This window comes from Canis aureus, chromosome 23 (assembly GCF_053574225.1).
Source record: "Canis aureus isolate CA01 chromosome 23, VMU_Caureus_v.1.0, whole genome shotgun sequence".
NCBI lineage: Eukaryota > Metazoa > Chordata > Mammalia > Carnivora > Canidae > Canis > Canis aureus.
In genome coordinates, this window is record NC_135633.1 from 29,325,668 (window position 1) to 29,350,406 (window position 24,739).

Consider the following 24,739-nt stretch of genomic DNA (forward strand, 5'->3'; position numbering starts at 1 on the left):
AATTTATGTGTGTATGTGTGTGTGTGCATATGCATATGCATATACACATACACATATACATATCTACACACACATATATTGGTTCTTTTTCTCTGGAGAGCCCTTACTAATACAGCCACAATATTTTTAATAATGACTTTCTACCATTCCCTCCATTAAATCTTTCTGGAATTCCTATTAGATACATGTTTTATTTTCTCTTTTTATCCTTCATATCTCTTAAACTCTTATTCAGGTCTTCTATCCCTTTCTAGTTGTACTCCATTTTGGGTGATTTCCTCAAATCTCTCTTCTGATTCCCTCTTCAGCTAGACCTGATACGTAGTTTAACTCACCCTTTGAGTTTTTAAGTTCAGGGGCTGTTTTTCATTTCTGGAAGTTCTATGTGGATCTCTTTGAAATCTCCCCCACTCTTTCTCTCATACTATTCTGTTTTTTTGTTTTGTTTTGTTTTTTTAATGCCTCTATTCCTTCCCTTATCTCTATTTTAATCATCTGAATTCATAGCCTCTTTGAGATGGTTCTGTTTTTACCCTTTTTCTATCTAGTTTGTTGTGTGTTTTGACGTTCCATTTTTATCATTTCTTTCCACATGTGGCTTGTTACATTTTGTGACCATCTTCCTTGGTTGTTTTTCCTAGTGGCTTCCTCAAGCCCTGGATTGTTAAGCATCCTTACAGGGCTGTTTTGAATACAACTTTAGCCCTAACCTAAGAATTTTAATAGGTCTTACTTCAGCCCTAACCTAAGAATTTTAATGATCTGGGCCAATTTTTATGTTAATTTATCTCAGTAGATGCCTGTCCAAATGGGCAAAGTAAATTTAGACCCCCAAATGCACTTGGCAAAGATTAGAGTTTTTATTTCTCACGAGTGTTATTTTTCCCCACCTAAGTCCTCCTCAGACATCAAGCTTCCTTGCAGCTTCTCTAAAGCTGGGGTACGGTTTTCCCAGTCTCCTTTTCACAGATGAAGGTGGAGCTTCCAATGTCAGGGCTTTTTGCAGGGGGCTCTGTTCCAGCTTCCTCACCTGGCTGGGACTGAAGCCCCATCTCCTATTTGGTGTGTAGTGGAACCTTAGCCTGCAGCTCTCAGGATCTATAGCTAAGTGTGAAATCCCTGTGTGCTGCTAAGGCACATCCCCTGTATCCCTGTTCTGGCTTTGAGTTTTCATTTCTTTTTCATTTCTGACATTTGGGGATTTCTCTTTACATTTTTCAAATTTGGTAGTAAAAATAAAACATTTCTGTTATCATTCACCCAGCATCTCTATGTGTCTGTAGCAGAAGGTGGGATGGGAAACCTATCTGTATTAGCAGAGTTGGTCATGTTTCTGGAAGTTGCCAGATCAAAAGCAATAATTCTGTGAGGAAGACATTTATTGTTTCCAATGGAAAAATATGAAAAGTAAAGCTCAGAACCATTGTCTAAATTGCCAAAGCCATAAAAACTGTTTAAGTGGGGAAACAGGTTTTGTGTTCAGTCTGTCCACAAATCCCATGCAAGACATCTAGTCATCTAAAAGGTAGCCTGGTACCTCCATTGTTAGCTTTTATGGACAATTCACCCATGGCATTTTGCTGAAGCAAACCTCTAGATAAGATTCCTCCTGCTACCTAGGTAAGGCTGTTTGGGAGAGAAGAGGAGGAAGTAGAAAGCAAGCTGTGGAAGCTGGACTCTTTTAAACCTGAGAGCCACTGGTAGGAGCATTTGGCTGGGAGGGTGTGTAAGCCAAAACGCATTTCCCCCACCATCCAGATGTATCCTCAACCTTCCTTGTGCAGTACACAGTGAAGGGGACATACAAGGATCCTGCACATTGTTTTTTGCTTGCCACTGGAAGCAGAAGGCAGCCCAGGTCATGGCAAGACTCACCTGTAAGTTCTGCTGGGTTTCCGTGATGTCTCAGCAGAGACCAGCATTCCATGAACCTCTTTCCCTGTGCATCTTACACGGAGGCCCTGAGTAGGTGCCCTGCAAAGGTGTGGTAGATTGATGGAGATTGGTTCAGGTCTAAAGAAAAAGAAGATACTTCAAGTACGTATAATAGAGGGGCCTTAAAGAGATGGATTGGTTACACAGATAATGGGATGGGAGACAGAGAGGCATTCCAGAACTTAGGAAGAGCAGGAAAGCCTGCCTCCCGTCAGGCAAAGGGACAGAGTGGGGGGCATTGTCACCAGGAGCCAGATGAAGAGAAACTTGAACCTTAGCAGGTCTGTCCGTGAGAGCAGGAGCCATGGACACGTGGACAATAAGTAGCCATAAATGCTAAAAATATTTTTTTAAAAGAGTGTAAATAGAAACCCTTTATTGAGCATCTATTATGTATGGACACTTTTTATGGATATGCATTGGAATATTTCTAGCTGCAAGTAACGATGGTGAGCAATGACTTAAACCAATAGGTAATTTTCTAACAATACCAAGAATTTCAGAGGGGCTCCTTTGTCCTTTCCATCTTGATTACAATATGACTGTAATGCTCAGCCTCATCCCCAAGTTCAAGATAGTGCAGATTCAGCAGTCCTGTTTCATCAGGAAAGCAGAAGCTCCCCCAATAACTCCTAGCAGAGTTCTACCTAAATCTCATTTGCCAGAACAGGACACATGACCACCCCTAACAACAATGGAGAGGTGGTGGGAGGTAGCATAGGAAAAATGGCTTCTGGATGGCCAACAAAAAGATATGCTGCACACATATAAAACACAGTCCTTGACACAGAGGGAAAGTGCCCAATACATTTCTCCTAACAGTCCTATGAAGTCAGATCTTTTACAAGTGATACCTAACACACAGCTGGTAACAGGCAGAGCTAGGCCTCAGACCCAGTTCTTTCTGACTGCCTTCTGAGGGCTCTTTCCATTACCACACCATCTGCTCCCTCCTGTACTAAACTGGCCCTAAGCTCTTGGTCTTGGAGACATGTCAGGCCCAAGCAGGCTTGATGAAGAGAAAAGGTGGAAAGGGATCAGTTCTAACATAAAAGTTGGCACCTAATCCTGGGGCTGTACACAGAGTAACCATGAAGTCATGAGAAGTGGTTCCATCATTACACATGCTAAACTCATGCCTCTGCTGTGTGCACAGCCACTTTGGAACAGTCACACTGGGAGGTTCGGCACTTGTGCTGACAGTGCCACCACTGCCCAGAACTCTGGTGGGACTCCCCTATGCAAGTCATGAAAAGACCTCTATCATTACTATAAAATTAGACTTCATTTCCGACCGCAACTCCAGCTGCAGCTCCTCATTTCATTTACCATGAGTTCCAAATGACTTATGACTATTGCCAAAAGTGAAAAAAGTCATTCTCCAAAGACAGAACTGTACTGCAATTTATTTTTTTATTTTTATTTTTTAATTTTTATTTATGATAGAGAGAGAGGCAGAGACTTAGGCAGAGAGAGAAGCAGGCTCCATGCCCTGGGAGCCCGACGTGGGATTCGATCCCGGGTCTCCAGGATCGCGCCCTGGGCCAAAGGCAGGCGCCAAACCGCTGTGCCACCCAGGGATCCCTGCAATTTGGATGCAAAAGCACAAGTTATCTGCTTTGCAGGCAATTTTCAAATCAAATTACAGAAATGTTTAAAGTAGCTGAAGCACTGTTGCAATAAATATGCCCTCTCAGCTTGATATCTTGGAAGAAGACAACTCTGAATTGGCCGTATAATTTCTGCTGTGTTTAAGAAAAATTATTCACCTTAGGAGCATTGTAAGACCACTGGACTTGGTAAAGATACCAATGGGATAATACCTAATGCAGGTCAGGGCACTGGGACATGGGCCCACTCCTGTATTGGTGGGATTGTAAATGGTATCACCTTCTCAGAGCAATTTGGCAGCAAGCAGCAAGAACCTTTAAAGAGTTTAAACCAGTTAACCTAGAAATTCCCTTTCTAGGCATTTTTCTTAGGGAAATAGTCAAAGATGCAGACGAAGATTTACATATACAGTGATTCATTTTATTTGCAAAATAGTAAAAAGAAATAACTAACCCAAATGTCCCACAATGGGGAAATTGTCAGGTAAGTTGTACTACATTCATTAAAGGAAATAATTTAGTCATTTAAAATGTTGTTTTTAAAGAATCATCAATGATGTTTAAAGATGTTCACATTAGAATAGGTGATATAATAAAACTGTAAAACTACATACATTATATAGACCCATTTTTACTTTCTATATGCTAAAAAAAGGGCTCAAGATATACTCAAAATATTATCAATGCTGGAGTGCCTGGGTGGCTCAGATGGTTGGGTGTCTAACTCTTGATCTCAACGCATCTTGACCTCAGGATCATGAGCTCAAGCCCCACACTGGGCTCCATGCTGGTTGTGGAGCCTACTTTAAAAAAGAAAAGAAAATTTAAAGTCATCTATAATTTTATCACCCAGATAAAAGCCCTGGTAACTCTTTAAAGTAGATTCCAAACCCAGTGTGGAGCCCAATGTGGGGCTGGAACTTACAACCCTGATATCAAGACTTGAGCCAAGATCAAGATTGGACACCCAACCAACTAGGCTACCCAGGTATCCTTAAATTTTCTTCATTTTACTTTTATATAACAGTTTTTTATCATTAACTATAAGTATTAATTTTATAATTAGAAAAATATGTATAATGAAAATTACTTTTTAAGACAGAAAGAAATGGGTTTTACTAGGAGAGAAGAGATCTGCCCCTGAGGAGCTGATGGTTTAATGGAGGAAATGAGACATGTACACAAATAAATTTATTACAAGGTAGTTAGGGGTATAATAGAGGTTTTATAAAGTGTGGAGGGAAGGATTAGCTCTGCCTGGGAGAGTTGAAGTTTGGTGAAAAGAGGTAACATTTGTACAGGGTCTTGAAGGATGAATAGGAGTTCTCTAGGGCTTTGTAAATTGTTAAGCACTGTGTAAGTGTAAGTTAGTTTTTGGCTGTTATTATTACTGTCAAAGCTTACCTCATATAAAGCTCTCTTTCTTGTCTCTTTCCCATGCTCCCTGAAGCCCAGGATCCCTGGGACAGGAAGCAGCAGCAGTTAAACAGTCACACATCAGTGCTCCAGCAAGTGAACTGAGGTGCATCCAACTAAGGAGCAGATCCAGGACCAGGGGACATAAAATTATCTGGGAGCAGGGCCAGGAAGGTGCTAGTGGGTAAACAGTTCCCCCTTATTTGCCACCCTGTGGAAAGGCTGGCTTTGCTTGGGGCCTCCACCCTGAGTAATGGGACTATCTCCACCTGGGGGATGGTAAAAACCAAGAATGAGCATCACACATCAGCCTATGATTTACATTGGCAGGAAATGGCGTGTCAGATGCCCTTACAGTTTCCAGACAGGGTGGAGTGGAAAGTAGGGATGTGGGTGAGGGGACCAGGAAAGGTGGCAAGAGATGATATGTTTGCAAGAAATCTTTAAAAGCTCAATGTTGGAAAGGATTTGTAAATTATCTTATTTAATCCTGCTGATCCTTTTCCCGATATTCCCATCCCTTTGTCACCCTTCTCTGCCCTTTAAGGTGCAGCTCAGAGGCCACCTATTCTGTTACCTCCTCCCTCAATTCCTCTGGGGTATGCTTCAGGCATAATTCATTGTTCAACTTTATGAGAGAAAACTTCAGTGCCCACTGTGCACCACCCACTGTGCTTATAGTTCCTTGATTGCAGTGTGCACTCCTGTGTTTCCTTTTGTTTATTTATGCAACCAACATATATTCAACACCTACACTATGCCAGGCAATGTTCTAGATGTTGTAATAGAGTGGAGAAAAAGACAGCCAAGATCTCATGTTCTCAAGGACCTGTCATTCTAGTGGGGGAGACATACAATAAACAAAGGAACAAATAAGAAAATATCAGGTCAAGAAGGAGGCAGCTTTGGGAATATCTGAGGGAAGAACTTTCTATACAAAGAAAGCAGCTGATTCCAAGATCCAAGGGGATAACCTTTGCTTGCTCTAGGAACAAAAAGACAGAAATTGGCATTGTGTATGAAATACTTTCTCTTGCTTTATCTACAACTGAAAATCTTATCTTTTAGGACTTGCTCAAGCATCACCTGCTTAGGCAAATCTATCCTGATTTCCTCAGGTCAAAGTCACTGTCCCCTTTCTTCCCCATTGTCACTGAGTATACTTCTGGTCAGCATACTTGTAATGATTTGCCATTCCTTCCATACTATAGCATTGCCACTCTCCCAGGGACCTCAGTTGCATCAAGGGCAGAGTTTCCTATCTAAATGGAGCCTCGCACAGAGTCTGTGATCAGTAAACATTTATTTGTTCCTCGAATATATGAGCTCTCACATGGCACTCTATCAGAACCACCCTGGTGACACTTACTCAGAAAAAGCAACCACTTATTGATCAGTGCCAGGCGATATGCTGTGGATTTGCAACTTTGTTCCTATAAGCCTCAAGACCGGCATGTACAGTAATTGTTACTACTCTCATTTTGTAGTTAAAACTCAGAGAATCAGAATGAGTTCTGAGGTGGCTCAGTAATGAGAATCAAAGCTAGGAGTTGAACCCAAGTCCTCTCGATGCCAAATCCCAAGACTTCACCTTCTGTGTGATGTATTCCCCATGCATTAGTTCGTCTGTGGACCTGTCCTCTCTTTTCTTCTAGATAACCATTCCCTTGACAGAAGCTTCTGTACTTTACTCCCTTCTCTGTTCTTCCTGACACCAGAACAGTGTTTTGTATTTAGTAAATACTATGTGTCTCAAATCTCCAGGAAAAGAAGGAAGGTATAAATGAATGTTTCACCCAAAGCCAATCAGCCTCTAATACCAATTCATAGGACGGTGATGGGCTGGAGGCAGAGACATTTCTGAGGGGAGGGGCTTTCCCAGATACCTCTGCGCCCATCTGGGAAAGCTGAGTGTGCTGTCTCTGTACTAAAGCACTCGTTTCTTAGAAATCACACCTTTTGCTCAGTCATACATCTCGGCGGGCAGGCAGGGGTGCAGAGAGGAACATGCATGGCTTCCAGTGAGTTGGGAAAATGAGGTTAGATTTCGATTCAGATAGTTATTTGTGTTTTCTGGGTCTGCACGGTCAATAAATTTTCAACGAGCAGTGATTCTGTTCCTCATCTTTCACTGCTTTATGGGACTTCAGGGAATGAAAGCATAACATCCTGCTTTCCCATAAGTTCTCTGGCTGCTACCCTGGCACCAATTAAAGACATGTCTATGCAATTAATCAAAACCAATCTGGAAGCACTCTGGCGCTGCTCCTCTGATGTGCTGCCTGTTCCACATACAGTAGTTCCTCAGCTGCCCTGATGGAGCCAGGCACATAGGAGCTTTTGATGAACTGGCCGTGCCGGCCCCAAGTGTTAACTATGTCATCTGACATGACTAATGAGGCTCCCAACTTGATCCGTGTGAGCAGAGCAGCCCTGCTGTCTGGAGGAGGCTCAGTCTCTGCAGCCAGCCTGGGAAGAGGCTGCAATGTGCAGGGTACACACTCCATCATGTCAGCTGGAGGCCTGGAGGCCTCTAGTGTCGGAGCTGGGAGTCGTCCACAGGGAAGGTGGTGGACACTGTGGGCCAGGCTCTGTGCTGGGTACTGGTGGGAATGTGACCCCATTTAAACTTCTAGCTCAGCCTCCTCATTTTACAGACATGGAAACTAAGATCCAGCAAACGTGTGGGGTTTTGTGGGAAAGAAACGTGTGGGCTTTTGTGGGAAAGAAAAAGAATAGGCATGGCCCTTACCTTTGAAGAGTTAAGCCCTAGATAACTATGCCTGAGGGTAACAACTGCTAATATATCTTATCAAGGTTTAAGCCACGGGTTTCCTTCTGCCAGTGTTTATCTAGAGGAGGAGAGCCTGTGTCCTTGTCACCTCTATGGTATCAAGAGCATGGGGTTGGAATCAACAGATCCTAGCTCTACTTTGAGTTGGTGGAATCTTGACCAAATCACTTCATTTTTCTGAGCCTTGATTTTCTGGACTATAACATAGGGACAAGCCAAATGCTGCCACCCAGCCTACTTCCTAGAGTCCTGGTGAGACCCAGCAGAGTTAATGGGTGTGAAAGTGTAAGTAAGCATCTCTACATGTGTTAGCTTTTATTTATTTATTTATTTATTTATTTATTTATTTTTAAGATTTATTTATTTATGATAGAGAGAGAGAGGCAGAGACACAGGAGGAATGAGAAGCAGGCTCCATGCCAGGAGCCCGACGTGGGACTCGATCCCGGGACTCCAGGATCACTCCCTGGGCCAAAGGCAGGTGCTAAACCGCTGAGCCACCCAGGGATCCCTGTGTTAGTTTTTATATGTATTATTACTTTAGAATCCCTGGCTGAAATCTCTGGAATATGGATCCACAGATAGCTTTAACTCTCTTCCTCTTCCTGCCCCTTTCAAAATGCACAGGAAAGAAATGGTTATAAAACAAGTTGGTCATCTGTCTACCATCTCAGCAGCCTTCCCAGAGAGTCCATGACATAGAAAGCAGAAGAACTCAACCATAGTAATTTAATGTCATTCCACACATAGATTGAACACCTACCATGTGCCAGAGGTCGGCCATGCTGTATGAGGAGTCAGAGTTAGATAAGACAGGTTCCTTGGCACCTTGAGAGGCTCACCATTTAGTGGGAGAAACAGAATGGATATGATTAACTATAACATGCTACAGAAAAATACAATGGCCATAGGAAAGATACAAATCAAGTGCTGTGGGACCCAGAGGATGGAATGATTCATTCCCCAAAAGGAAACTGGGGAGTTTCATCAAGGAAGTGGTATGAAAGGATGGGCAGCTCTGTCAAAAAGCATAAGAAAGGGCACTCCAGACTGAGGGAAGAGCACAGGCAAATGCATGATATGTGAAAGGAATGGTGGTCTAGAAGTCTCAGTGAAATCAAGTGAAGTATGGGGTGTGAGCATGAACAAAAGCAGAATCATTGGGCCCTAGCTCTGAGACCCAGTCATGGATGTTACTATCTCACTGTTCCTTTTGGTGGCTGGGGCCACCTTGGCCTCTGTCCCTCAATCAGAAAGAATCTCTTACTAACCCTTCCTCCAGCAAGTTTGAACCTAACCCCCAGCAGGAAAGCCCACAGCAAAGGAACATGGAACCGCAACAACCATCAGAGACAAAGAGGCTGGGGCCGGAAAGCTCTGGTCACAGCCACCCTCCCTCAGCTCCAGGGAAAGCTCCACCTGGGATGTAGCAATGACACCAACATCTGGAGCATGACGGCAAAGACCCAAAGCCCCTTGGCGTGAGTCACATGCTAAGTTGCTCTCCTTTCCTCCCGTGAGTCACATGCTAAGTTGCTCTCCTTTCCTCCTTGGTCCAGAAGAAGCCAGCTTCTTCTTTTAGAAGTGCTATTGTCAGAATGGCTTGGAAGGCTTGGAGCTGCAGCTGGACTTTAAGGCATGGCCATGGGCCCACCCCAGAGGCTCATATTTTCCCAGTCTTTCCAGTTTTCACTGTAAATTGGGTTTTATTGTGCAAATAATATGACGATAAGAACAGAAACCCCAAAAATAAGAGAAAGAGGAAAGAGCACCCACTCACACGTTATCCATTTCCATTTCTCCTTGCCCTTTCCTGCTGGTGTCAGTAGTGGAAATTTTTTCTCTTGGCTGCTTTCATCACTGATACAATTACCTATTCTATTTTTATGCTCAACATTGTATCACACAGCTTTTTCCATTTTGCTAATTATTGCCAACCCCTGGTGTCCACACAGACTTAATCTGGTTTCCCCAAGATGGGAGAAAGATGGCCAGGGCATGTAAAAGCGATGCCCCATAGATAATGTTGTCACTGACAACTGACATCATGGTGTAGACGAAAAACATTGACTGCTTTCTCATCACATAGATTGGAATCTCAGCCCTTTACCTCAAAGCCAGATGGACTGAGCAGATCACTGCATCTCTTTGAGCCTCAGGTCCTTGTCTATAAAATGGGGATGGTATTTAGTATCACCTCATAGGATTGCTGTGAGGGTGTAATGAGATACCAAAAAGGAAATGCCCAATGAATGGTAGCTCCCCTTCCCGTGCCCTTGCTGGGGCTGACTGAGGGTCCACTCTGCTTCTACCCTTTCTCTCTTGCCCACATTGGACCTTTCTTACCTCTCCCGGGCCCAGCAGGCCTCCTGAGCTAGCCCATCTAAATTCTGACAGACATACTGGTCTGCATATTATTGATTGGGTAAATGTACCATCTCTTACTTAAATATTCTCCTTTGATGGAAACATTGGTTGTTTTCCAAATTTTTCACTATTTCCAATAATGATGCAATAAATATCTTAACGAATATCACTCACTTGATCCTTTATAAAAAGTAGTCCCTTAGGAACAATCTCTAGGAATCAGGATCCCTAGAACAGAGGTTAGAATCATTTTAATGGCTTCTGACATGTATTTCCAAATTATTGTTCATAAGGTTTGTGCCTTTTACTCTGCCACCAGCTCAAGGGAAAGGACCAGTTGGATTGCATTATAGGTTCTTGCGCTTTTCACAGACTGTTGGTCCTGCTTTATTTCCCACTATTTTCTCCCCCTCAACATGTCTCCCATACTGCAGCCACATGGGATGACTCACTCCCCTGCCCCCCGCCAAATTATTCTCCCATGCTTTTGTGCCTTTGTACTTCCTATTATCCTCCATCACCCTTGCGAGAGAATACAACATGCCTTCTCACCACACAACTCACCCTTTATGGAACTGGAAGCTTTTATACTATCTGCAAGACCTAGCTTAAATACCCCCTTTTTCTCTGAACTAGTTCCAATTCCTCCAAGCAGAGTTAGTCACTCTTGCAGTATGTGGTGCCTTGAAGGACCTTTGGCATTCATCCAAGTGCTCACCAAGAAACAGTCATTCCCTAACCCTAACTATATGCCCTAATCTATGTGATTCCCTTATCTCACTTACTGCACCAGCAGTTACCAAGTTATGTCAACTCACAATGTAATCATAATGTTGGATCCACATATCTCATTGCCATCACCATTGGCCATAACTGCTGATCAGGATTCCTGCAACAGTCTCCTAGAAGTTAAAAAAAAAAAAAAAGTAATATGTACATGGTTCAAAAGTCAAATTTTCTCTAATGTTTATAATAAAAGACTGTAGATTCCTGTCCCATGTGTCCCCCCACCAAGCCCTGCACCTCAGAGTCAACTAGCCAGTTTTACTTCTTCCAGATTTTTGTATTTACTTCCATTCTCCAAATAATATACCTATACTGCTGCTTTGTGATTTTTAAGTTCAGACATTACCTGCTCACTTTGAGCAATGGAAGATTTCTCTAACACCATTTCTCTATCCTATCTTCTGATATAATCGTATCACAATTTTTGGTTAAATCATATGGTATTTACATATCATGACCAGAAATATCATTAAAAATACTTGCCCTCTGAGATGCCAGCTTTCCTCCAGGACTGTTGTCTCTCCTAGTGAGGTCTGAGCCTGTTGGAGGAAGGCAGAACACTTGGGGACAGGGGATGATGTGTAGGAGGTGGGGCAGGCCAGCCATTGGCTGGCAGTCTGATGACTCCGGATGGCTCCCACATGGGGCTGGCTCCCTGGGCCCAGGGAGGTATAGCAAGTAGGGCTGAGGTAAACCTTCTTGGAAAACAAAGAGAGTGCCCAGGAGGAGCTGGAGACTACTTATTGGCACAAGCACTGACTGACCCAAAGAGATGCTGGCCTCCCAGCAGGTTTCTGGAGGCCCTGGCTATGCCAGGTATTGTCTCTAGTTGCTGGATCCTGGGAAGGTTCAGGGAGTTCTAAGACAGGGAGTTAGGATGATTGGAGCTATAGCAGTGGGGTTCTCAGGGAGCTTGGGATAATTATTATTTACTAACCAGTTCAGAAAGATGTCAACAACTCATGAAGTCTAAAATATCCAATATGCCCTGTTGTCCTGATTATGACTGTGTAAATATTATTCACAACCAAGCCATGTAGAGCTTTGTGATTATATCTCCATTTTTGTTAATATTTTGGTTTTTCATAGAGTTAATAATTGCCTTGCTGTTTTCTTTTGCTTAGTTTCAATACACTTATTACTAAATCATCTCCCAAACTCTTTGATAGAATAATATGATGGCCAAATCCATCAAGTAATTTCTTGTTTCCAACTTTATCCCAGGCACTGTACTAAGCATTGGGGATGCAACTGTGAACAAGAAAGACATGGTTCCTACTTTCACTGAATTTATAGCCTAGCAAGGGATCAGGTATAAGTAATTATTCTTGTTTTAAGTGTCACAATGGGAGAAGAATGGGTTCTATGGGAACACATAGCAGAAATGTCTCACCTAGTTGAAGAGATAGGAAAGATTTCAGACCTGAAAAATGACTAGAAACTAATCATTCAGACAACATACATTTACTGAATTTCTCTTACATGCCAGAACCTGTTCTAAATGCTGAGAACGCAGCACCAGACAACACAAACAAGGGCCCTGCCTTCCTTGAGCTTACATTCTAGTGAAACAAGACAGATAATAAATATAGAAGATAATTTTCAATAGAAACAAGGACTATATAATAAACAGGGTGGCTTGAAAGGGAATGTCAGAAAGATTAAGCTATTTTAGGCAGATTGGCAAAGTCATGGAAAGTCTCTCTGAGGAGGTAACATCTGACCTGATATTTGAAGGATGAGAATAGCCAACTATGTGAAGAGTAAGGAAAGGCATGTTCCAGGCAGAGGGAATAGTATCTGCAAGAGTGGAGGAGGAGCAAGAGCATAAGATGTCAGAACAGAATTGAAAGTAGTTCCAGGGGCAGCCCAGGTGGCTCAGCGGTTTAGCGCCGCCTTCAGCCCAGGGCCTGATCCTGGAGACCCAGGATTGAGTACCACGGCAGGCTCCCTGCATGGAGCCTGCTTCTTCCTCTGCCTGTGTCTCTGCCTCTCTCTCTCTGTCTCTCATGAATAAATGAATAAAATCTTTGAAAAAAAAAAAAAGTAGGTCCATATGGCTGGGACATACAGAGTAGGGGGAAGTTGCTAGAAATAAGAATGGATGTAAGCTACAGGGCAGGAATCCTGCCACCCTTAATAATATCATTATTGATTAAAAAAAAATCCCTTCTCTGCAGTTATTTGTCTGTCTTAAGATACATTCCCACCCTTTTTGCTTTCCATAGTATTATAAGACATATGGACACTTGCAAATTACATTTTTTTTAGATGCTCTTGCCAGATGGAAGGTGTTGGCAGGAGACTGAAGGGGTGTGGAGAGAAGAAGCCATTGTTTAGTTCTGCTTTTTTATGGTGTGTCCAGCAGCAGCAGCAGCAGCAGCAGCAGCAGCAGCAGCACCCCTAACAGATCAGTACCTACTATTCGCCAGCCTTTACCCAGGGTGGCAGCACCTTTTTAAGATCCTTTTTTCTCTTCTAATTCTTCTAAGCCGTTCCTTCCTTAGACTACTCCCATGTGCCCAACATCTCTGTAAACAAGTGCCTGCTTTAAATCCTTTTAGGTTTCAGATAATCTAGAGTAGTACTGTTCTATAGCATGTTCTGTGATGACAGAAATATACTGATGTACTGTCAAATACAGTGATCTACTAACCATATATAGCTTCTAAGCTCTTAAAATGTGGCTAGTGTGACTGAGGAACTGACTTTTTAATTCATTTAATTTTAATAATTTAACGGAAATAGCCACAAATAGCTCATGGCTACCACCCTGGGCAGCACAGATCTTGAATGATTTGTTTTTTATTTCATGGAACACTGGCTGATATAGTGGTTGATATGGAAGGTGGTTGTGGAAAATTGACCCTCAAAGAGAGAACTCTGGAATTGTTATGTGATTTGAATGGGCTTGAATTCAGCAATGACCTCATTGCCAGTAAAAAACAGGATACTGTGCCACAGAAGAGCCCCTACCTCATGGAAGATGGCAAGGAGTAACAGGACTCTATGTTGGCTTGCCACACTGTATAGGTGCTGAAAGTAAGGAAACAAGATTCAGCAGATTGGAGAAACACAGTTTATTTCACAGCACTGCCAATAGCAGGGGCAACAGCATGGTACAACTGGGCTCCTTGCCCTCAAGTCCCATGGGACAATGCATTGGGCCCAGATGGCAGCCGCCCATGCAATGCAGTTGCACCATAGCTGAGGAACCCTCTGCCAAGGGCTCAGAACCTTTTATAGCAAGCAGCCAACAAGCCAGTCTTCTTCTTCTGGGGAGTTAATAGTTGTACAGTGGTCATGTTTTGACCACCTGGACCTACTTAATTGCCTTTGAGACTAGTTATGGAAATGACTCAGGGACTTACATGTTAGGTCTTACAGTTTGGCACACTCAACAAAGATGTATAGGGACATTTGGGATCCCTGGTGGACTGCCTCTTCCAATAATTAGTAATCCATGGCATGCAATGGCAAAAGAGTTACTTAGAAGCTATACCTGTGAATTCCTGGGATGAAATGCCTATCAAAAAGCAAGTCTTGGGCAGCCTGGGTGGCTCAGCAGTTTAGCACCGCCTTTGGCCCAGGGTGTGATCCTGGAGACCCAGGATCGAGTCCCATGTCGGTCTCCCTGCATGGGGCTTGCTTCTCCCTCTGCCTGTGTCTCTGCCTCTTTCTCTCTGTGTGTCTCTCATGAATAAATAAATAAATAAATATATTTTTTAAAGCAAGTCTTTGGGAGATCAAGTTGTTGCTGAAATGGACTTTTATGGTAAGAACTGTGACTACAAGGATTTTGAGATGGGTTGACTGCTTCTGACTGCAGTGGAGGGCTTATTGGAAGAAAATTACAAGCTCAGATTTCTAAAGTTTCAGTTCTATACATATTCTGAGAGCCTAAGAACTTCTATGCACATTCTGAGAACCTAAGAGCTTCTACTACGGCTCTAAGGTAATTTTTTATGTATTATAGCTTCAGGACTAATATAACTGAAAATCACATCCAACCTTAGAAACTGTGGCTGTAGAATTATGTTAGAATTCACAAGTTCCCAGGTTTCTTAGATGAAAGTTAAGGCATGAATGGGGAGGAGTGGGACCTTGGGACTTGGAATGGAGACATTTGGTTGGATGTAGACAAATAGGAGAATCTGAATACCTAAATCCTTGAGATCCAGAGAAGTAGAAAAGAAGCTTACGGGTCTTTTTTTCTATCTATCTAATTTCTTGAAAAAGCATGTAAGTATATCAAGTTTTTTAAAAAAATCCTTACATACAGAAGTATGTATGTGAAGTGGAGGGGGGGCGGTAAGAAAGAAAGGGAGAGCACAGAACACACTTGTGCATAAAGGCACCTATACTCCACTAAGCCCATTCAGCACCCCTATGTTTGAAGATAGAATATAAAAACTCAAAGCTCATTCCAAATCAAATGAATCTAGGGATCCTACATCCTCCAAATCACTTTGACTCTGTGTCTGTTAGTATGCTAAAGGCAGGGAAAGTCCATGTGGAAACACAAAATTCTCAATCATAAATCTGACAATCTTAGAAGCATTCATAGCCTCTAGCCAAGTCCAATTCCAGTCTTCCTCTTGGGGGCCTACAGTTCCCTCTCCCATTTGTCCCACACTTTTATTGTTTGTTTATTGAAATGCTCCACTTGCTGAAAGTCTCCCAAGGAAGTTAAGTCATCATGTTATTTTGTTGTGATTAGGATTCTGGGGGTGCAGAGGGAGGGTGGGTGAATGATTCTGTGGTGCCATTGAGGTCCATACAACACCCATGACAACTTCATTGGAAATTGCAGAACTCCCCTTCATTGATAAGACTTCAGTTTAATGATAACACTTTAACACCCTACTCCTCTGAAGATAGAGTAATGAACAAGTTGCAGGACCCTGCCCTCTATTCATGGTCTTATAGTCTAGTGGTAAAAATAAAAGTAAAAGACAGTTACAATCCAGCAATGATCGAAATGTAATGGAAGAAATAAGTACCAGATGCTTCAGGATCACTTGAGCTGTGGACAGGAGGTAGAGAAAGAGATGTTTTCCTGAACCCCATCCTGAAGGATGAGGAGGGGTTTTCAGGCAGGGATGGGAGTAGGGCTGGCATTGATCCTGGCAGAGGAAGTAACAAGTGCAAAGACTTGGAAAGGATAGACAGTGTGGTCTGTCCAGGAATGGCAGGTCATTCCAGGTGACTAGTGGTCAGAATCTGAATCTGAAGGGAATGTGATGAAAGATGAGGGTGCATAGGAGAGCAGGGCCACCTGTTCTGAAAGAGTTTAAGTGCATAAGTGACATGGTCAGCTTTCTCTATCAGAAATGTCATTCTGGAGGGTGACCTTGGGACACAGAAACTAGTCAGGAGGCTGCTGCATTACTCCAAGAGATGTTTGGGCGGGGTGAGGGGGGGAGGTTCTAAAACAGGATGGTGATAGTAGGAAGAGAGAACCCTGTAACAGTTTTAGGGTAATTTAAAAGGTAGAGTTGACAGACCTTATTAACCTATTAGATATGACGAGTGAGGGAGAGGGAAGAGTCAAGAGTGAGCTCAAGTATATGGCTGGCTAGCTGGATGTACTCCTAAGTATGAACCAATGAGAGGTTCAGGCAAGTGCTCTAGAAGCTCGGAGGCTACAGAGACCAGCTGGGAGGGATGTGGGAAGTGTGATCAGTGAGGGTCTCTGACTTCAGAGAGGAGATTAAATGTGTGGATTAAGAGAGAAAGATGAGCCAGTGGAAGAGTATGGGGCTTTGGAACCAGAGATACATGGGTTTAAATCTCTGCTCTGTCACTAATTTGCTGTGTGATTTGGACCAAGTTCTTATTCTCTGAACTTCAGTATTATCATGTGTAAAAATTAGGATACGGCTAATTTCTACCTCTACTGGGAAAACTTAATTTGTAAAAGTGTAAGCTTTGGATCTATGTTAATTAACAGTGTCTTGAAGTGCTGTGTGCACAAATTCACCTTCTATAATCAATTGGCAAATAGTTGTTGAGTAACTACAGGAACACAGCCACCATTTACCATTGTACATAGCTATCATCTAATTAAACCCTTACCAAAACTCTATGAAACAGATATATTATCATCTCTATTTTATAGGTGAGGAAAATGATATTCCAAGAGAGATAAAGAGATTTGCCTAAGGTCACACTGGTGGTAGAGCTGGGATGGGAACCTGGATCCGACAAAGCTATAGTCCTAGGTGGTGTGGAGATGCAAAGGAGACTATAGATGGTTCCTGACCATCAATCTCCCATCCTAAGTTGAGGACTCAAAGGCCAAGAAGTGACATCTACTTTTGGATGAATTGTTGGTTCTAGGCCATCAAATCCTTGTAGTAGGGAAGGCAGGATTGCCTTAGTGCCCTCTAAGGGCAAGAGCACCAAGAGAGTGGGCACTTTAGCAGGAATCGTTGATTACTAGGTTTCTTGAAACCAAGGAATTATTGGACGGGGGCAACCATTCCGAATCTGTGACAGTTTAGGATCACAGATTGATATTCATAACCACAAGTATGGAACATTAAATATTAACTGCTTCTAGTACTCATGCTTTTGGCCTTTTCAGACTGAGGTTAACCCTAGGAATCTCTGCTCTTTGTTGGAGACCTCAGACTGCTGCCCAGTACTCTGGCAATAATTATATACAATTATAATAAATAGTCATCTATTACTAAGCACCTAAGGCTTTACATATGTCACCTCATTTAATTGTATAACTGGCCAACAAATGAGATAATCCTATTCCCATTTTACAGATGAGGAATTGAGGCTCTAGGAGATACATGATTTGAGTAAGTTCACACAGTAAGAATTAATAACAATAGCTAACATATATTTAATGCTTACCATGTGCCAGATTCCAAGTTGCAGTAGACTGTTGGTTACCCACCCAGCAACCATCCCATCTTTCTGCTCACAGAATCCTAATTTTGTTCAGATATCCATCCTTCATGAAAAGGGTCTCTATCTCCAATGTGACTGTGCAAGCCAATCGTTGTGATCTATTCCCTCTTGTCTGTGATTACCAGCTCCAGCAGGCTTATGGAGCTGGGCTTGCGACTCAGCTCCAGCCAAAGATATGGGAGGGCCACCAGTGAGAAAGTAGCATATGTAAAGACTTTGAGGGGAGAGACAAGGGAAATGTTTTCTCACTCTTAAAAAAACATGAAAAAGGGGTGCCTGAGTGGCTCAGTTAAATGACCAACTCTTGATCTCTGCTCAGATCTTGATCTCAGAATGTGAGTTCAAGCTCTGCACTGGCCTCCACCTTGGTCATGGAGCATGCTTTTTTTTTTTTTTAGTTTTATTTATTTATTCATGAGAGACACAGAGAGAAAGAGAGGCAGAGACACAGACAGAGGGAGAAGCAGGCCTCATTCAGGGAGCCCGACGTGGGACTGGATCCCGGGTCTCCAGCATCACACCCTGGGCTGAAGGCGGCACTAAACCGCTGAGCCACCTGGGCTGCCCTACTTTTAATAAATACAAAAGAGATGACCCTCTCTGTTGCATATTATAGTGTCTGGATGTGATGCCTGGAACTGTGGCAGTCATCTTATGACTATAAGGAAATCTAACTTAGGAGAGCCTACAAACTAAGGTTGGTTAGAAGAGTATAAAGATAGAATAAATTTAGATACTTACTGAATGAACCAATCCTGAAGCTTCCCTACTTCTGGACTTCTTGTTACATGAGATAATAAATTTTCCTTATTATTTCAACATTTTGAATTCTTATTTGTTATTTGCAGCTGAAGACATTCTAGCTGATACCCATGTACTTTGCCACTTAATTGTCAGCAAAATCAATGTGAATGGTGTTATTGTCCCTATTTTACATATAAGAAAGTGAACTCATAGAGAAGTTGGGTAATTTATCTCAAGTCACAGAGATAGGAAATGGCAGAATAGTATTTGAACCTGGTTATAACTCCAGAGCCAGAGTTCTTAATTAGGTCATATTAAACAAGACAATGGGGCAGCCCCGGTGGTTTAGTGGTTTAGCGCCGCCTTCAGCCTGGGGCCTGATCCTGGAGACCAGGGATCCAGTCTCACATCAGGCTCCCTGCATGGAGCCTGCTTCTCCCTCTGCTGTGTCTCTGCCTCTCTCCCTCTCTCTCTCTCTCTCTCTCTGTCTCCTGAATAAATAAATCAAATCCTAAACAAACAAACAAACAAGACAATGAAAACAGAATCTGGTCTGGCTGGCTCCAAAGGCCATGCTTTTCCTCCACAGTACATAGCCTTCCAGTTTCTGGAAAGAAATTCTCAGAAACTTGACTCCATAATGTATGGCATTTAAAATATGATGGCCCTCATTAGAATGAGTAGAGGCAGCCACAGGATGTAGGGCAGGGTGATTGCAAGTGAGAAGGGTACAGACTCATGAGTTGGCTCGACCTGGGTCCCCTTGTTACCAGTGGACTGGACCTTTCTTGCCATTGGGGCTTGAGAACATCTGTTGAAATGGACAGCCTGGCTCCCCAATGAGACACAACTGGTGCTTCTGTACATGAAATTCCTCTCTTGCCCTAGGTATTTAGTTCCACCTGAATGGACCTAATTACTTTTTCAACTGCACCAATGGAAAATTGCTTGGCACTAGCCTCTGGCAAGGATGTCAAGAAGAGATTCCTATCACCAAATGCAGGGCTGGACAAAATGACAGCTAAGATCTATTCCTTTGCTGAAAGGTCTAGGATTCCATGAGAGGTATCAGGAAGCTCTTTTTTGAATCTACAAAAAAAAAAAAAAGGGGATCCCTGGGTGGCGCAGCGGTTTGGCGCCTGCCTTTGGCCCAGGGCGCGATCCTGGAAACCCCGGATCGAATCCCACGTCAGGCTCCCGGTGCATGGAGCCTGCTTCTGCCTCTGCCTATGTCTCTGCCTCTCTCTCTCTCTCTCTCTATGTGACTATCATAAATAAATAAAATTAAAAAGAAAAAAAAATATGGTGGGAAGGAGGAACACAATTCAAAGAAGTACTTCTGAGCATATCACATGTACTAGGCCCTGCCTAGGACATGGTGATATAGAGGAACATACATGATCCCTCACATCTAATCTCAGTCTAGCAAGAAGGCTGAGGCATATAATTAAAATGAAGAGACTATGCCTGGAGTTTAACAAGAAAAGCACAATGGGTGGCAGGAACTTCAAGCAAGAAGAGGTGACATGTGACTGGAGCCATTAGGAACATGGAAGGTGGCCTTGAGATGAGATCTGTAGAATGGGTAGGCTTTGGACAGGTGGAAATGATCAGGGAGGAAGGAAGAGAAGAACCAAGGCAAGACAACTCCATGTCTGCAGAGAATGGCAAGTATCATTCTGACTGGAGTATTTGGAGTTTCTAGTGGGAGACAGGCCCAGAAAAAGCATTTGAGGTCTTCCTGGGAAAGGTCCAAAATGCCAGGGCAGGTGACTTGGTTTGAATTTGATGGGAAATGAGGCGCCAATGAAAGCTTTTTATCAGAAGTATAACATATTTAGCATTATGCTTCAATATATATTAATTAATGCAGCAGGTACGAGCAGAATTTATGTGGGAAAAGATGGGAATGGAGAGTTCAATTTGAAGACTCTGGGAATCCCTTCTCCCTGACCACCTCATGAAGGCACTGCTTGCCAACTAGCAGAGCCCAAATGTCTGGCATAGTACAAAAAGGCAGCTTCAATGGCTTGCAAAGAAACTCACACCTCACTCTGAGGGTTCCTGCCTGGCTTGAAACTCACACATGTCATGGTGTACACAGCAGAGGTGCTGACAGAGCCAGAGGATGGGGATCAGTTACACAGGGAGACAAGGTAAGACTGCCAGAGCCGAGCTACAGAAAATCATCACTGAAAACAAGAGGCCCCAAAGGAGCCTAAGGCAGTCTCTTCTCACTCAGCCAGCTGCAAGGAGCTCAGAACTCAGAGCAGGAGTTCCAGGTTCTCAGAAGGCTAGAGGCTGTACCTACATGGGAGTGCCGTGCAGTTACGTAGAATGTGAGGACCAAGGCAGTGTGGGGGTGGGGGTGGGGGGGAGTTCTAAAGTAACCCTCTAAGAAGCTGGGCCAGTTCTGCATGATTATTGGAAGCACCTTAGTCTTTTGGCTCTGGACCTGGAAGGGAGAGTTGCACTGCATTTCCTCCATGTTGTCACTGGCTGCAGAGAACTCCTGCCATTAGCTGCTTTTGGACCATAGACAAACTTTTTTCTGAGTCCCCTCAATTTCTTTCTACTTGATTCATCACCTATTTGAGGCTCTGAGAGTCAGCACTGGCGTCTCTTTGACAAGCTCTAGCCAGATATGTACATGTCTCCTACAACACCCTCTTTAAGACTAACACTATTGGCACATTCCTTCTTGATGGTCTGTGAAACACGGCAAGGTTTTATGAAAAGTACAAGGGCCCCATGAAGTCATCATTCTATGTAGCAAACCTTGTAGGTAACTAATAAATCAGTGAAGAGGACTGAGTTTAAGTGAAAGTTGCAGTCCTCAGATACATTTGTTACTTCACTTCCACAAGAAACATGCTAATCCCAATTTTTGGAATGCCTGGCTCTTGTGTCTAAACTCCACTTCCCCCACTTTTCACAGAGCCAAGAGTGCAAGTATGATAACCAAATAGTGTGGTGGAGACAAGCCAGTTACAAAGCACATATGGTGGGGTCCTTGGCTGGCTCAGTTGGTAGCACATGCAATTCTTGATCTCCGGGTTGTGGGTTCAACCTCCACATTGGGCCTAGAGTTACTTTTTAAAAAGTAAACTTTTAAAAAATGATTTATTTTTTAAGCAATCTCTATACCCAGTGTGGGGCTTGAACCTATAACCCTGAGACCAAGAGTTACATGTTCTACCGACTAAGCTAATCAGGTCCCTAAAATATCCACTCTTTAAAAAACAACAACGAAATAAAACAAAGCATGCATGGCATCTAATAAGGATGAACAACTCTCAGCTCATATGAGAGTGAGAGCCCAGTATGGCCAGATCTTCTGATTTTTTTTTTTAAAGATTTTATTTATTTATTCATGAGAGACACACACAGAGAGAGAGGCAGAGAGAGAGGCAGAGACACAGGCAGAGGGAGAAGCAGGCTCCATGCAGGGAGCCTGACATGGAACTTGATCCCAGGCCTCCAGGATCAGGCCCTGGGCCGAAGGCGGCCCTAAACCACTGAGCCACCCGGGCTGCCCTCTTCTGATTTTTTTAATAGACACTGGAAATCTAGAATTTCATGTGAAATCTCCCAATTTTACAATGTTGGTTCCTCTCCCTCCACTTCTCAATTGTGCTTACATGCTTTTCCTACCATATCAGTGCACCTGTAGCCTCCCAGACCCTGTCTCTCCTTTCTTCACACCTCTGCATTGCTGGGTTCTGTCTTCAATACATGTCCCTCCCTTTCTCTACCTGGGAATCTCTTAAGCAATTTCTCAAGACTCGGATCAATGTATACTTCCTTCTCTTTGTAAGATTAGGTGCTCTTCATTCTTTCTATGCTCCCACAGTACCCTGAACATACCTCAGCAGACCTCTTACCACCCTGTCCTAGAATTGCCGGTTTCCTTGTCTGTTTTTCACCAGCTGGAGAACTCCCCAAGATCAGGAACTTTCATGGTCTCTGACCTGAGAACCTCAGGTAGGATGGTGGGAAATATGCCCAGAAAAGGAAAGTAGTTTAATCAAAGGGGAAATTAAAAATTCAAAAAGACAGAAAGCCAGGGGCCTGAACATTTAAAGTGATAGGTCCAAGAGGTGGTAGTAGGTGATAAACATAAGACAAGCCCAAGAGCCAAGATTCAGGATGATTAAAACAGGTTGGTAAGTGGACTGATTTAAGATAGAAGCTATGGATGAAGTCAGGGTGTCTGGAGCCTGTTTATAGAGGTCACTGAATGTGATAGGGACAGAGGAGTGTCTCACTGCCTTAATATCTTAGTATTGGGCTCCACTGTTGTTAGTTTGATAGTCTGGTGAGTTTCTCTTCTCCATTTCAAGGATTCATCCTCAACCAGCATTTATTGAGCATCTTATTCTGTGTCAGGCACCATTAGACACCCTAACTATAGAGCAGAATCAGATATAATCCCTGTGCTTAAGCCTGTGGTCTGGTGCAGGAAATGGACAGACACATAAGTAGATAATGACAAGAAAACAAAGTAGTTGCTACAACTGAGATAAGCACAGGGGGCTCTACAGTAACACAGGAGAAGGATTCCTGATCCATTAAGGTCTGGAAATGGTAAGTTACCTGATGTCATACATTTAGGGGAGAGGGCAGAGTCAGGATTAGAACCCAGGCCTGGGGCAGCCTGGGTGGCTCAGCGGTTTAGCACTGCCTTCAACCAAGGGTGTGATCCTGGGGACCTGGAATCAAGTCCCATGTCGGGCTCCCTGCATGGAGCCTGCTTCTCCCTCTGCCTTTGTCTCTGCCTCTCTCTGCCTCTCTCTCTGTGTGTCTCTCATGAGTAAAATTGAAAGAAAGAAAGAAAGAAAGAAAGAAAGAAAGAAAGAAAGAAAGAAAGAAAGAAAGAAAGAAAGAAAGAAAAACTCAGGCCTGTCAGACTTAAAAGCCCATTATTTTTCCATTGTAGAAATTGGGAGAAGACAGAAATGACTTTATGATGATGGGGAAATTTACATGTGCCGGCTTGGTTACACGGCAAACTGCATGGCTTTAGGTTACAGTTGGTTTAAAAAGATAGTTGAGATCTGGGAAGCAGAAATAAATCAGCAGCCATTGATCACTGAAGTCATGGACAGATGTGGAGATTCCAGCAAGTTCCAGCTTGTCTTCACTATCCTCCACTCCACACCCAACTCTTCCTAACTGCTAACTCTGCTTGTCAATAGAAACTCTAAGCTCACCACCAGACCCTGGCTGTGGACCACAGCTCTCTCCTGTAGACTTCTCTGTCAGCTTCCCCTTCACAGCCACCCTGCCAGCTGGGTGTGCCTGATTTAGGAATTGACTGGTTGTTGACTCCCCTAACTGCCCCCCTTTCAGGCCCTCCCACAATTGTATAAATCCTAATTTCTATAATAAATCCCTTATCCCACAACTCATAGCAATTCTACTTCCTTAGCTGAATGCTGACTAAATACTGCGCTTTTCCCAAAGATGAAAATAATTGATTGGAGAGAAGAATAGATTAAGTTTAGAAGTGTAGCTTTACCAGTATCTCCGTAACTCTAATGCCCCTGCACTTAGAAGTTCAGTAAACTTTGTTGAATTTTTAGGTTGCTTCTGGTTCTTCATTGATACAAATATCATTGCATAGAATAGTTTCTGGGGAAGAGATTTCTGTTGTTTTTTGTTCTTGCTTCTTTCATTCGTTCCCTAAGATTAATGCAAGGGTATGGAGTCACTTATGGCTCAGGCTCTGAAAGTCTAACCCAGGACATTATCTGTTGTGTTGGCTGTGTGTTCTTCATCTCCAGGGGTATAAGAGATTTTCCTTTGGCTTCAATTCCCCTCTCTCTCCCTCACTTTTGTCCCTTGCAAAAACAGAGAAAAACTTCACTCCTGTGGATTTTCTCCAAAGGAAGTATTTCACACTCTAATCAAATCAGCCAACAAAGATATATTGGGTTACCCTTAGGGGAATGCTCTTCTGGCCTGGCTGGGTTGGAAGTGGGAGAAACAAAGACATCTGGAAGTGGAAGACAGACAGCAATCAACTTTGAACCACTTAATTGCAGGGGAATTTCCTCCTTGCTACTTAGACCATTCAGCACTTGTTGGGAGAAGACATGTTACATGCTCACTTTGCCTCCTGGAAAGCTGGGTTAAATGTTGTTTCAATTAGACAACC

The 24,739-nt window shown here is 43.1% G+C and overlaps 2 protein-coding genes across 4 annotated transcripts in view; one reads left to right on the forward strand and one right to left on the reverse strand.

Moving 5' to 3' along the window:
• EMSY (EMSY transcriptional repressor, BRCA2 interacting) overlaps positions 1–24,739 on the forward strand; it is a 142,243-nt gene that overhangs the window by 16,269 nt on the left and 101,235 nt on the right. The gene's annotated exons all lie outside the window — the stretch shown is intronic.
• The window catches only part of LOC144294928 (uncharacterized), a 45,339-nt gene that overhangs the window by 9,018 nt on the left and 11,582 nt on the right, over positions 1–24,739 (reverse strand). Inside the window, exons 2-3 of the mRNA XM_077867121.1 lie at positions 10,941–11,024; positions 1,876–10,350 (exon numbers count right to left, since the gene is read on the reverse strand). The gene's annotated coding sequence lies outside the window, so the exon portion shown is untranslated. The remainder of the gene's footprint in view (positions 1–1,875; positions 10,351–10,940; positions 11,025–24,739) is intronic.